General features: G+C 36.2%; 2 pseudogenes; one reads left to right on the top strand and one right to left on the bottom strand.

Moving 5' to 3' along the window:
• The first annotated feature begins 6,302 nt into the window (after nt 1-6,302).
• On the top strand, nt 6,303-8,909 carry Gm32300 (annotated as a pseudogene).
• Gm18263 (predicted gene, 18263) lies at nt 9,563-11,490 on the bottom strand (annotated as a pseudogene).

Raw genomic sequence — 14,934 nt, 5'->3', positions numbered from 1 at the left:
AAAAAATTAGTGAGATTGCAAATTAATAAAATTAGAGATGAAAAGGAGATAGTAAAGCAAGCATTAAGGACATTCAGAGAATTATAGACACATACTTTAAAGTTATATCTAACCAAATTAAAACCAGGAGAACACAGCTAACAAAACCAGTGTAGCAGTGTTTATAGTGGCTCACAGAGACTGAGGCAACTATCACAGAGTATGCATGGGTTTGCTCTAGATGTTCTCTCTCTATGTTAGGGTTATTAGCTTTGTATTTCTATTGGACTCTTAACAGTAGGAATGTGAGCATATCTGATGTTATATTGTCTCCTCTGGGGATCATTTTCCTCTTACTATGCTGCCTTGCCCACCTTGATGTGAGGGTTTGTATCTAGTCTGGTTGTAACTTTTTATGCCATGTTTGACTGATATCCTTCAAGTGCCTGCTTTTTTTTCTAAAGATAGATGGAAGAGGAGAGGGCCTTTGGGAGAGTGAAGGGGTTGCTGTGGCGAGTGGAGGGTGAGGAAACTAAGGTTGGAATATACTGAAATTAAAACAAAACCCAAAGAAAATAAAAACAAGCATAGATAAAATTTTCCATATGCACAACCTATTAAAATCCAAATCCAGTTGAAGTTAATAATTGAAAATATAACATTAAGCGAGAAAGAAATATTTAATTACTTAATTTTTAAGTAATTATATACCTCTCAACTGGAAAAAAAAGTCCCAAAATCCAAAGGTCAGGACAGAATTCTCCTAGACATTCAATGAACTAATATGACTATTACTTGTTAGACTGCAAAGTAAAGGAAAAATTCCACATTCTTTTAATAAATTCATTATTATTTTGATATCAAAACAAGACCAACAACAACAACAACAAAAAAAGAAACTATAAGCCAGTATCTTTCATGAACATATATACCAAACTTCTCTATACAATATTTGCAAATTAGATTCGTCTAGGAGATGCAAGTGTAAATAAAGATACATAAAATTCACACAAATTGACTAAAGGGCAGATCCATTATTATCTTATTAGATCTGGAAAATACTTCTGATAAAATCTCCAATCCATTCATGACAAAAATTCTGGAAAAATATGGATGTGCGGAACAGGTCTCAACATGATAAAGGCAATGTACATTAATCATCATATTAAATGGAGAAACATCCACAGCATTGCCAAAAATATGAAAATAATAAGTCTTTCCATTTTTCCAAATAGTACTTGTAGTCTTTGTTAAAGCAGTAAGTGAATGATGCTAAGGAAATGGAAGATGTCAAAAATATCTTATGAAGATGATATAATTCTTTATATAAAAAACATTAAATACATTACCAGAAATACCCTAGAACTTACAAAGACATCCAGCAATGTAGTAGACTACTAAAGTAACACAGAGAAATTTGTAGCCTTTTCTATTTACCAAATGGAAAAAAAAATGAGAAATCAAGGAAACAATACCATCAACAATTTCCTCAAACTAAAAATTAAATTCTTGGAATAAAATTAAAAAAAGAAATGTAAGCATTGCACAGTGAAAATGTTAAAACACTAAAAGAGAAACTGAGGCAGTCACCAGAGAATGGAAAACCTCCCAGGCTCATGGATTGGCAGGATTAATAGTGTGAAAATGGCTATCCTACAAAAAACAATCTACAAATTCAATGTAATCCTCACCAGAATTTCAATAGAATTCTTTAGGGAAATAGAAAATTCTTAATTTTTACATAAAAATGCAAAGGACAAAGCAGAGTCAAAACAATCCAGGACAACAGCAAAACAACAGCTAGAGGCATTGTCATCCTAGATTTAAAGTGGTGCTACAAAGCTATAGTAACTAAAACTATGGTAATAGCATAAACACAACAACATTGCTCAATGGAGCAGATGTAAAGGCTCAGATGTAAATCTAGACATAAAGGCTCAGATGTAAATCTAGACACTGACAGCTACATGAGTTTTTGTCACAGAAGCAAAAACTAAAACAATACAAAACAACAACAACAACAACAAAACCCATTGAGGTTGAGACTTCATCCTCATCACTCACTCAACTCCAAATGCATCAAGACCTTTAACAGAAGACCTAATACCCCCAGTCTCATAGAGGGGAAAATTGGAACTATGTTTGTAGTTCTCTAGTAAAATGCTTTCTGAACAGAGCTCTAATAGTGTAGCTGTTCTAACCAACAATTATCAACGGGAATCTCATGAACCTTAAAAACAATCCTTATGGGAAAGGACACAATTATAGTGAAGGGTCAACATACAGAAGCAGAAAAATCTCTACCAACCATATGTCTTAGAGACTCTATAATATAGAGAATTCATATCTAAAATTACAAAGAACACTAAAACTTAAACATTAAGGAATAATACAATCCAATTGAAAATAGGTCTTGGATATAAACTGAGTTATCAAAAGTGAATATACAAATGGCTTAGAAACAATATAAAAACATTTAACATTCTTATCTATTCAGGAAAGGCAAATTGAAGCTACTTTGTGATTTCATCTTATCCCAGGCAGAATGGGTATGATTTTAAAATTTACAAATGCTGCAGGGATGTGGAAAGATGGGAAGAGCTACTCAGTGGGAATGCAAACTGGATGAGACCATGGCAGAAACCAGCATGGAGCTCTCTGAAAGAACTGAAAGCACTGTATATCACATGGGCACTAATCATACCACTCTCAGACATACATGCAAAGGACTTCATATTCTATCATGGCAATACCTTATCATATATTTCTGTTGTTGCTATATACACAAGAGTCAGAGAATTGAAATTGTCTACATTTCCATCAGCTGACCGATGAAAGAAGGTATATTTTCACAATGAACTATTACTCAGCTATTAAGTTAACGGACATGTGAAATTCACAGATAAGTGGATGGAGATAAGAGTATGGAAAGGCAGACACACACACATGCAGAGAGAGAGGGAGAGAGAGAAAGAGAGAGAGAGGGGGGAGAGAGAGAAAGGAGAGATAGGAGAGAAAGGAGAGAAAGGAGAGAAAGGAGAGGAAGGAGAGAAAGGAGAGAAAGGAGAGAAAGAGAGAGGAGAGAGGATCATTTGTTTTCTCTTACTTGTGAATGTTAACATTGAATCATCATATATGTGTATTTTGTTAGAAAGCACACAGAGGTCAGGAAATTACTAAGGCAACATGGGGAAGTGACTTTCAAGAAAAGAAAAACAGAAATCTTTGGTATAAAGAGTTAAAATGGAATTGTGGCAAGGAAGGGTTAAATTAGAGTATGGGAAGGCAGCATAGAGCAGAAAATACTGTGAGGGATAAATAACACCAAAAACTTTTTCAAAAAATTATATCAAATGCTATTTGATAGAAGCTTCCTAAATATGTATATATACACATATACAAAAAGGATTAAAAATACTTATTAGACTATATTGGGACAAGAATGTTCCTACTAGTCGAGTCACCACAATGTAAAAAGTAACAAGTCTAGTGCTCAGAATATTTTGCCTCTATTGGAGGTTTTGACTAGTGAGGCCCTAAGTCCCCAAACATTACAGATTGTTGTCAATGATTTTGGTGACACTCTGAAAGTTGGTAAGATCCCATTTCTGAAGACATCACATACTTGAGTAATAGAACATAAAGACATTAAGTTGGTTCCAAACCAGAATAATCATCATTATGGGTTACTTTCATAGTATAGGGAGATGGAATGCTCAAAACAGAGGAGCGAAGTAACCATCAATCTAATCCAGCCATGATTTCCTGTGAGCTACAATAATGATTATCCTGGCAAGAAATGAATTCTGGTGCTAGAGAGACATAAACTTTATTAGAGCAACCAATCACTTTTGATTGGCTTTAAAAACAGCTTCACAATATGAAACCTATTTCTATCACCATTGTCTGGCCATATATATCATGAACTCTAGAAGAGAACATAAAATTATAATTCTGTTATATGGATATAGTAATGAATTAACTCTAAGTGACTTTTGAGTTACATTTATATATCCATGTATCTCTAAGCCCTCTTATAGAAGGCTATGTTAGTGATTAAGAGAGACCTCCAAATACTTAATAGAATAAGAATGAAAAAATATTCAGCTCTAAATCAAATATATATCAACTTAAAATGAGTTATCACAGTTTCAGTTGAGAAAATGCCTCCCTGAGATCCAGCTGTAAGGCATTTTCTCAATTAGTGGTCAAGAGGGAGGGGCCCTTGTGGATGGTACCATTCCTGGGCTGGTAGTCTTGGGTTCTATAAAAAAGCAAGCTCAGAAAACCAGGGAAAGCAAGCCAGTAACATCCCTTCGTCCATGGCCCCTGGGTCAGCACCTGCTTTCTGATCTTTTTGAGTTCTATTCCTGACTTCCTTTGGTGATTAACAGCAATGTGGAAGTGTAAGCTGAATAAAGCCTTTCCTCCCCAACTTACTTCTTGGTCATGATGTGGTTTTTTGTTTTTTGTTTTTTGTTTTACAAGACAGTGTGAAAAACTGTAAAGAACAGAGGTGATTAATGACTATAAAGAAATACTATCTTCTATACATTGCAGAATATTCGCACATATGAACTCATAGCAATTTTGAGAGCATGCATATTCAAGACATGTGCAAGCCCAAGTCATATTAAATCTGAGCACAGAGAGGGCACCTCACAACAAAGTTACATCCTGAATGATATTAGCAATTGTTAATTATTGGGGGATAGAGGATCGTTTTTAGGAGTGTTACTCCTGTTAACCTGGCAATGCTCTAACAGAAGCCCACATATCCAAGAATATATCGGCAGCACAAATTGGCCTTGATGGGTAGATAAATGGAACACAAATTAGGGTGGATAGGGAAGGGGAGTTTATCTAGGAAGGCTTTGGGGAGGGTGGTCTAATACCTTTTTTATAAAATTCTTAAAGAACTAATATAAATATACTTTTTAAAAAATTACAGGCAATTACAGTGGGGTGGAAGTCTTATCTCCCAGGCATCCTTATCAGGACTCACGCTCCAGTGTCCCTTCTCTCGTGGTTTATTGCTGCTTTCCTATAAAATTTAACTGCATTGTAATGCATGTGCACAGGGACTACAAACATAAATAGGACCCCATGTCAGACAAGGAGAGAACACTAAGCTAATGGCCTTTTATGAACTCTCAACTGCTAGAAGTCATTGTTGATAGGGCTCAGAAGCCATAGTTTCTTTTGTTGGAGGGTTGGTTTAGAACTGAAACTAGATTTTTCTCTAACTGGTGGTCATATATTATGTGTTCAAGATCAGTAATGGCAAGAGAAAATGAGTATAACAGCATCCCAAGAATGTCTGTATTTGAAATAAATGTGTGTTTATATTGTCTTTTTAATCCTGAGATTTTTTTTTCTAGATAGGATTGCTCTGTGTAATTATGGCTGTCCTGGAACTTACACTGTAAACCAGGCTAGCCTCAAACTCACAGAAATCTGGATTCCTCTGCCTCCAAAATGCTAGAATTATAGGTGTGTACCACAACCACCCAGCTCCTCAGAATTTTTTATTCCTCAATATTGACTGATCCCCTTTAATTCTGAACATTCTTAGTAATCCATTAAACTTTCACAAAATAGCTTTTATGAATATTACATCAAATGTATTTTAAATACCATATTTAAATTAATATATTTGTGTGTTTATGTATTGATGGGTACATAAACATTAATTTCTATTTTATGTTTTTAATTGATTTTTTATTATTTTATGGATAAGTATTTCTTATCTAATTATTAATAAAGATTAATAAATTTATACTTACTGTTAATAAAATTCTATTCAAATGTTATGTTTAACTTAGTATGGTACAAGTTGTAAGTGTTCAATGTTAGTAAAAGTAATATCTATAATTTTATAATACCTAGAAGCATTTCAGTTTATACAAACACAAAATAAAGATTAATAAATACAGCTAAATAGAAACTATGGCATTGGTATCATTTCCTAAACAGATTTTCTTTGAAACATTTTATATTTATAATTTTAATATTTTCAGCTTTTTCCCACCAAACAAAAATTACTGAGGTATGAGAATAAGAGAGCATAGTAAAGAGGGAAAAAGGCTGAGAAGTTAAAAATAATTTGATGAATACCAAGTTGAGATTACAAATTTAATAGGAAAATATAGGTAAAAGGGTAACTTTTCAAATTTCCTCATTTCAGATTTTATGTAGTGCTCATGTGTAAAAAGAAAAAATTACAGAGCTATTGAATTAATCCATATGCTCATCATGGATTTATTTCCTCAATCCCCAAATTGGAACTAACTCAGTTTCTATTTTCCCATTTTTAGGTATTGGATTTTCTCAAGGACCATAAGCACATGATTGAGACTCTCTACAGCTGCCACACATTTTCCCTCAGCGTTCCAGAAACCTTAGAGGAAGCCAGAAAGATCTCAGTGAGTCCTCGGGCCAGGGTTTTCACCTAAATAACTGAAGAGACACCTTGCTTTTGCCATTTCTTAGGTTCTTATAAACACTAAAATTAAACATGCAGAAGAATGGGATAAGAGTGAGTAATTAAAGAAAAAAAAATATGTGAGGTAGGTGATGAATTATAACCTAAACTAAATGTTAAAAAATATTGTAGGAGAATCATAAAATTCCAGACGTGACCCAAAAATTTCTTATTATTTGCATATTATTTATTATTATATAATAAATAATTATTTATTAACTTAGTTGGATATGCCTGGATAAAAAAACAAAAACAAAAACACAAAAACATTTCTGTCTTTTCCTAAGACATGGAACCACAATTGTCTTCATCATCTATCACTTATGTCTCCCCACTGGTGAAATTCCCATTACTGGCCCTCACACAGACTATTCTTAATTCTCACAACTCTCCTGCTTCTGATTTTTCTGACTTTTGTACTTTCTACTGAGGCTTTTTCTGTACAAATTAGTCTTATATTTATATGTAAAGTTTCTACACCCTCACTTGTTATGAGGTCTACATATCCCAGCAACTGCATTTATAATTTTTATGATCTTTTTCTTGTGATTCAATGCCATAACTTATCTCCTAATGAATTAATTTGATGTCATTTTGAAAATAATAAGAACAGGGGAAGGAAAACGGTTAAAGAAAAAAGGGAATATTTGTAAATGTTTTTAGTGACCTACTCCAGGACTAGGCAGTTCACAGAGTATTATTATTATTTTTAATATCACTGAAAAAATTTCCTCCTAAAAGCAACCTGAGTTAATAAAAGTGAGGATTTAAAAGATTAATGTAAGTGGTTCTTTTCCATGACTAGTAAGAATGGGTATCTTACTTATCCAACTCAAGCCTTCATTCTTAGTCCCATGGCATCAAGCTCCCAGCAACCTCTATGCCATCATCATTTAATGTTATTAAAGCTATTTGTACCATTGTTCTTCTCCTGTACATGCTGACAAATAGATGGTTCTGCTAGAACATCTATCACTACAGGTTGCCCTCAATATATCTTTCTATTGTTGTTCTAAAATAACCTAGTTATGATAATTTAGTATGGTTATGATCATTCTAGTTGACTAGAATGGTTAATCTGAGTTAAATGATTTATAATTTGGGCTGGAGTTATCTGTCTTTCTGAGTCACAAGCAAAGCCTCAGATGCCTGTGAACAAGCAAAATAGCCAAGTATGTAAATTTTACATGCAGAGCAGGTGGTAGAATTTCATGTGGACAGCAGAATATGATAAGTATTCTAGACCATTACAAAAAAGTAGTTCTTTATATAAGTTGTTTTATTCTGGCAAAATATAAGTGAATGGTTAAAATTTCCAGTTGTATATCACTTTTATCCACATGAGTAGTTGTGTTAGTTCATCCTTTCTAATTCAAAACATGTAACAAATTCTTGTTTATTTCATTTATCTCAATATCGTTGCTCCTCTATGATGAATAGCTTGAAGACTTCCTGAAAATTATAGTCAGCATATTGAATTCCTGGAATAAACCACTGTACCACCTAGAGACTGAACTCCACTGTATGAAAGGTGCCCCTGATGCAATTTTAATAAGATCCAAAGCCATCAGGACCCTAAACAGAGAACTTCTAGAGACTATCCTGATGATACTCAGCAAGGTAAGCTCTCTTCCTGCCTTCCACTTTACTCCATCATAAATGATCTGACTTCTGTAGTAAATGAGGAATTTTTATACATAGCACTTCTCATGAACACAACGTAGACATTCCATCTTACATGCAGCTGCATTACAATGATGGACATAAAATGAAGCTGTTCTTCACAATCATTTAAAGTACCTTTTCTAAGCAAAGTGACATATCCTGATTATTTCATTCTTTCTAATCCCATTCACCACTGGCCTGTCTACCACCTATTGAGAAAACTGTCAATAGTGCTTTCATTGTCCCTTGGATACACAAATCTACTCTCAGGTGATAATTTGTATAGACCTCTATCTAGTCATGAAATACCCTACTTTAACTGACATTAATTTATTGTAAGAAAATGTATACATTTATCTCCAATCTAGCTTTATATGCCAGATTTGTAGTTGTTTGTGCTAGACTTATGGAAATCCATGTTTCTGGCCAACATTTTATAATAGTACTATTTCCCTAAATATAATTTAATATTTAGAATGAAAAATGACAACATCATATAATTTGTTGTAATATTAAGTGTCTGACTATCTGACTATGCTTTTGGTCATTAGGTTCATCCTTGAATGGAGGAGAATACTGACTACCCTTTATGGACAGATCTGGCATCCTTACAGTCAACTAACAAAGAACTTGATTCTTTGTTAGTTTTTTTGCTCTTTATAAATTGTTTTACTGTCTGCGTGTTGACACATTTACAGTTGACCTTTATCTCAAGTACTTGATGTGTATGCTTTATAGTGATAATATCTGCACCTCTGTAAAATTTTATGAAGATCGTTGATGAACCATCATTTCCAAGTTTCTTATAATTTTATACGTTTCAAGGTATGCATGAACATAAAGGTTCTCTTTCATAAAATAAAAAGAGACACAAAAGCACCTTACACTATTCACTTCACTTAACATTCTTTCCATTCAATTATGCCATCAGACAGGTGATGCCAACTTGTGGAGTGCTGGATGTAGGCTGAAAAATAGAAGACAATTCCATTCTGTGAGATTTTTTTGGTGTGTAATGGAAGTTTATAAGAAGGAATTTTAGAATTGTGGGAAGTCTCTTCATTGCGACACCTTTTCAAAGACCTCAAAGTGGCACATAATTGAAATAACAATTTTCACACAGATTTATTGTGCTTACATATATTATATAGACCCAGAAAAATGTGACTAGAAGGGATACATACTAGAGAGTTTAAAACACCCCTTCTTTATTAGGAGAGGATGAATAGAGTTAACATTATGGGTTTCCACATAAGACGGCATTTGAAGAAACAGCCTCTCTGTAGCAAGAATACCAATAATGCCATTAAACAGAAATAGTCCAACTCTAGAATCTGATACATCAAAAAATAGATTAAAGAAAATTCACAGTGTGTATACTCAGCAAACATCTGTATGTACACTAAAATAATGTGTATGTTAATGTGACTCTCACCACTGGATCTTGGTGCCAGACAGGGCCACTTTGGTGAAGAATGTGTCACCTCTGTACAGGTGATGTCTTCAGGAAGATTGGAAACTTCCAGTACCCTATCTATCAGAGCATCTGCTGTCCCCCAGGTCAGTGGAGACAGATCTGAGTGTCTCTTGTTCATGTTTTCTTGCCTTAATCCACTCTGTCTCTGGCACACCAGGTAAATCAACTAGTCATAGAGCAAGGGAGGGAATATCGAGTGATTGTACTATAATAACTGTGCTTAAGAGGGACCAGCCCCCACCACCCACTGAAGGACCCCCAGGCTCAGTGAATCACATAAGAAAAGGCAGGTGATTGCCCAGTGAAGGTGGGATAGTGACAGAAGAGGGTGCTGGAAACTAAGAGATATGAGTGCTGCAGCATCTTTGTGTGTTGGCCGGGGGTCACTGTCAGGATTGTACAAGTCTCCATGCTTCTGGTCTTGATGATGCATACTTTGGTGTTTGCACTAAGTTACATGCACTGGCATGGAAAGATTTGTATGCATGTATAAATGCATGCTGTTTGTCCATAAGCCAATTCAATTATATGATCAATAGATTTGGTTGAGAAGATGTAATGCCATGGCCTCTGAAGTGAGCTTAAGCAAAAGGGAGATTGAAATATTTGATTCTACTCAGAGCCAGGAAGCTATAGAAACTAAAGAAAGGCTTATACAATTCTCTTGAGTTGGCAGGATCATACTGAGCATGAATACAGTCCTTGCTAGAAGTCCTACTTCCACCTGGTGTCTGTGAGGGACAAGCACAGACAGCTGGAAAGGGGGCTAGACAAAGCTTTTGTAGGTCACTCACAAGTAGTGCTTGGAAAGAAAGCAATGCAGGATACTGAACCCTAGGCCTTGCATATGGACTGACATATCCCACTCTGGTTGCTGAGGAGACCATGGTTCTGAGGCTGCTAAACCACAGGAAGACATATTCTCCTGGATAGGCATCATGGGCTATGAAAAAGGCTGTTGAAATACAGTTGACCATGCTGGGGGCTACTGCAGATGAGAGAGAGAGAGAGACAGCGACAGTAAGAGACAGACAGAGACAGACAGAGACAAAGGTGGGTATTGTTGGATGGAGTAAGTATACTCTCTGGGGGGCATAGTAAGAAAACTGAATATGTTGGGCAGCTGCAGATAGCCTTGGGGAGGCAGGATTTAGTGAGTAGTTGGTATAAGGATATAGGTGAAGTAATTGGAAGTAGAGGGAGGCTATCCTGTATGCTAGATTGCTGGAGATACTGAGAGAAAATTTGGGGTAAAACAGAGCTGAGGATAGGCCAGCAAAAAAAGCTGATGTGCTTTGGTAGAACATTATTTATCTGAAGGAGTTGTGATTATTTGCCTGCTGTGAGATCATGCGATTATTCAAGTTGATGAGGAATGATTCAGGAGTAGAAAGCTATGTAGTTTTAGAGATTAATGCTGAACAGTACCAGGGAGAAGTCTCTGGTCAGGCTGGAGGGAGGTGAACTGGTTGTGCTTGTCTGAGCCACTTTGTGCCACACCTGGCCTAGATAACATTCCACTATGATCTTTACTGCTATAACCTCTGGTAAGGATGTAGATTCCATTGAGGCATCTGGACTGGTAACTGAGCCAAACAGTCTGGACTGAGCCAGCTGAGGCTGTGTTGCTCAGAGGCATGGCTCCAGGGCTTTGATGTCACTGTTTGTTCTTCTCTGGCAGTTGCTTGAACTCTGGCCCAGAATTTCAGTTTTTCCATATGTCATTTAGATATCTTTTCTGGCAGACCACTTAGGCAGAAAATCTCTCTCAGACCCTTTGGTATTGTCTCTGTTTTTCATTGATTTACACTTTCAATGAAATTCTAACCAAGCTATCTTCTCAGTCCATACTTGCTTTATCACTCTTGAGAATTAATCTCTGTTCATGAAGATGTGCCCAGCCAAACATTAGGTGAACCTCAGAGAATCCCTCAGAGGAGGAGGGGAAGGATTTTAGGAACTAGAGTGGAGGGCAAAAGGAGGGCATGGCACACAGAATTGGTTAAACAAGACTCATAGGGTCTCTCAGAGACTGAAGCAGCAATCACAGAGCCTGGGTGGGTCTGCACTGGTCCTTCTGCATATATGTTATTTTTTATTGGGTATTTTATTTATTTATATATCAAATGTTATTCTCCTCCGGTTTCCATTAGAGATCCCCAATTCCATTCCCTTGTCTCCTGCTTTTATGAGGTTGCTCACCCTGCCTCCTGCATCCCCACTCTGGCATTCCCCTACACTGCATCAGTGAGCCTTCACAGGACAAAGGACCTCTCTTCCCATTGATGACCAATAAGGCCATCCTCTGCTACATCTGCTGCTGGAGCCATGGGCCAATCTATGTGTACCCTTTGGTTGGTGGTTTAGTCTCTGGGAGGTCTGGGGTGGCATCTGGTTGGTTGATATTGTTGTTCTTCCTATGGGGTTACAAACCCCTTAGGATCCTTCAGTCCTTTCCCTAACCCCTCCTTTGGATATCCTTGCTCATTCCAATGGTTGTCTGTGAGCATCTGCCTCTGTTTTTGTTAGACTCTGGTAGAGCCTCTCAGGAGACAGCTAAATCAGGCTCCTTTCTGCAAGCACTTCTTGGCATCCCCAATAGTGTCTTTGTTTGGTGTCTATAATTGTGATGGTTCCCCAGGTAGGGCAGTCTCTGGATGGCCATTCCTTTAGTCACTGCTACACATTTTGTCCATGTATTTCCTCTCTTAAGTAATTTGTTCTTCATTCTAAGAAGGACTGACACATCCACATGTTGATGTTCACTTTTCTTGAGCTGCATGTGGTATATGAATTGTATCTTGGGTATCAAGAACTTTTGGGCTAACATGTACTGATCAGTGAGGACATAGAATGTATGTTCTTTTTTGATTGGCTTACTTCATTCAAGATGATATTTTCTAGTTCCATAAATTTGCCTGTGAATTTCATGAATTCACTGTTTTTCATAGCTGAGTAGTATTCCATTGTGTAACTGTACCACATTTTCTATATCGATTTTTCTGTTTAGGGACATCTGGGTTATTTCTAGCTTCTGGCTGTTATATATATGGCTGGCTATTATAGATATGAATACTCTGTTCAGAGTGGAGCATGAGTCCTTATTACATGTTCAATATCTTCTGAGTATATCTCCAGGAGTGGTATAGCTGAGTCTTCAGGTAGTAGTATGTCCAGTTTTCTGAGGAAATGGCAGACTGATTTCCAGAGTGGATGTACCAGCTTACAACTCCAACAGGAATGGAGGACAGCTTTTCTTTCTCCACATCCTTCCCAACATCTGCTGACACCTGAGTTTTTGATCTTAGCCATTCTGACTGGTATGAGGTGGAATCTCAGGATTGTTTTGATTTGGATTTCCCTGATGACTAAGGATGTTGGACATGTCTCTAGGTGCCCTTGGCCCTTCGATATTCCTCAGTTGAAAATTCTTTGTTTAGATCTGTACCCCATTTTTAAATAGTATTATTTGGTTTTCTGGAGTATACCTTCTTGAGTTCTTTTATATATTGGATATTTGCTCTCTATCAGATGTAGGATTTTTTAAAGATCTGTTTGCTCCCAATCTGTTGGGTGCCCTTTTGTCTTATTGACAGTGTCCTTTGCCTTACAAAATTTTGCAATTTTATGGGGTCCTATTTGTAAATTCTTGAATTTAAAATATAAACCATTGGTATTTTCTTCAGGAAATTTCCCCTGTGCCTGTGATTTTGAAGCTCTTCACCATCATCTCATCTATTAGTTTTTAGTGTATCTGGTTTTATGTGGAGGTCCTTGATCCACTTGGACTTGAGCTTTGTACAAGGAGATAAAATGGGCTAACTATCATTTTTCTTCATGCTGACCACCAGTTGAACCAGCATCACATGTTGAAAACACTGTCTCTTTTCCACTGGATGTTTTTTGCTCATATGTCAAAGATCAAGTGACTATTGGTGTTTGGGTTCATTTCTGGGTCTTCAATTATATTTCATTGATCTACCTGTGTGTCTCTGTACAAATACCATGCATTTTTTTATCACTATTGTTCTGTAGCACAGCTTGAGGTTAGGGATGGTTATTCCCCAAGAAGTTCTATTATTGTTGAGAATAATTTTTGCTATCCTGGGATATTTGTTATTCTAAATGAATTTGCAAATTGCCCTTTCTAACTCTGTGAAGAAATGATTTATAATTTTGAAATTACTCTCTTTTAAATAAACCCAAAAGTAGATAGCCACACAAACATAATCCCACTGCTAACAACAAAAGTAACAAGAAGCAACAATCAGTTTTCCTTAATATCTATGGACTCAATTTTCCAATAAAAAGACATGGACTAACAGACTGGATATGAAAATAGGGCCCAGTATTTTGCTGCATTCAGAAAATGCACCTCTGTGACAAAGACAGACACACTACCTCACATCAAAATGCTAGAAAAATTTTTTTACAAGCATATGGCCCCAAGAAATAAGCTGCAGTAGCCAGTCTAATAGTGAATAAAATTGACATTCAACCAAAAGTTATCAAAAAAGGTAAGGAAGGACACTTCTTCCTTGTCAAAGTAAAAATCTTCCAAGATGAACTCTGAATCTTGAACATCTATGCTCCAAATGCAAGCACATCCACATTCATAAAAGAAACTTTACTAAGTATACATTGTATTTCACACAATAATCATGGGAGGTTTTGATACCCCATTGTCATCGATTGACAGATCATGGAAACAGAACCTAAACAGAGACACAGTGAAACCAACAGAAGTAATGAACCAAATGGCTTTAATAGATTATCTATTGAACATTTCATTCTAAAACAAAAGAGTATACCTTTTTCTCAGCACCTCATGGTACCTTCTCCAAAATTGACCATATAATCAGTCACAAAACATGCCTCAACAGGTACAAGATGATTGAAATAATCCCTTGGATCTTATCAGATCACCATGAGCTAAGGCTGGTCTTCAATAACAACAAAAACACATGAAAGCCCACATATACCTAGAAGGTGTACAATTATCTACTCAATGATAACTTGTTTAAGGAAAAAATAAAGACATTAAAGAAATTGATAATTTAATGAAAATGAGGGCACAATGTACCCAAACTTATGGGACACAGTGAAAGCAGTGCCAAGAGGAAAATTCATAGCTCTGAGTACCTCCAGAAAGAAACTGGAGAGAGCATACACAAGAGCTTGACAGCACACCTGAAAGCTCTATAACAAAAAGAAGCAAATATACCAAAGAGGAATAGACAGCAGGAAATATTCAAACTGATGGCTGAAATTAACCAACTATAAATAAAAAGAACTACACAAAGAATCAGCCAATCAAGGAGCTGGTTCT

This window comes from Mus musculus, chromosome 13, assembly GCF_000001635.26.
Source record: "Mus musculus strain C57BL/6J chromosome 13, GRCm38.p6 C57BL/6J".
NCBI classification, from domain to species: Eukaryota; Metazoa; Chordata; class Mammalia; order Rodentia; family Muridae; genus Mus; species Mus musculus.
This window is presented reverse-complemented; position numbering and strand designations above follow the sequence as displayed.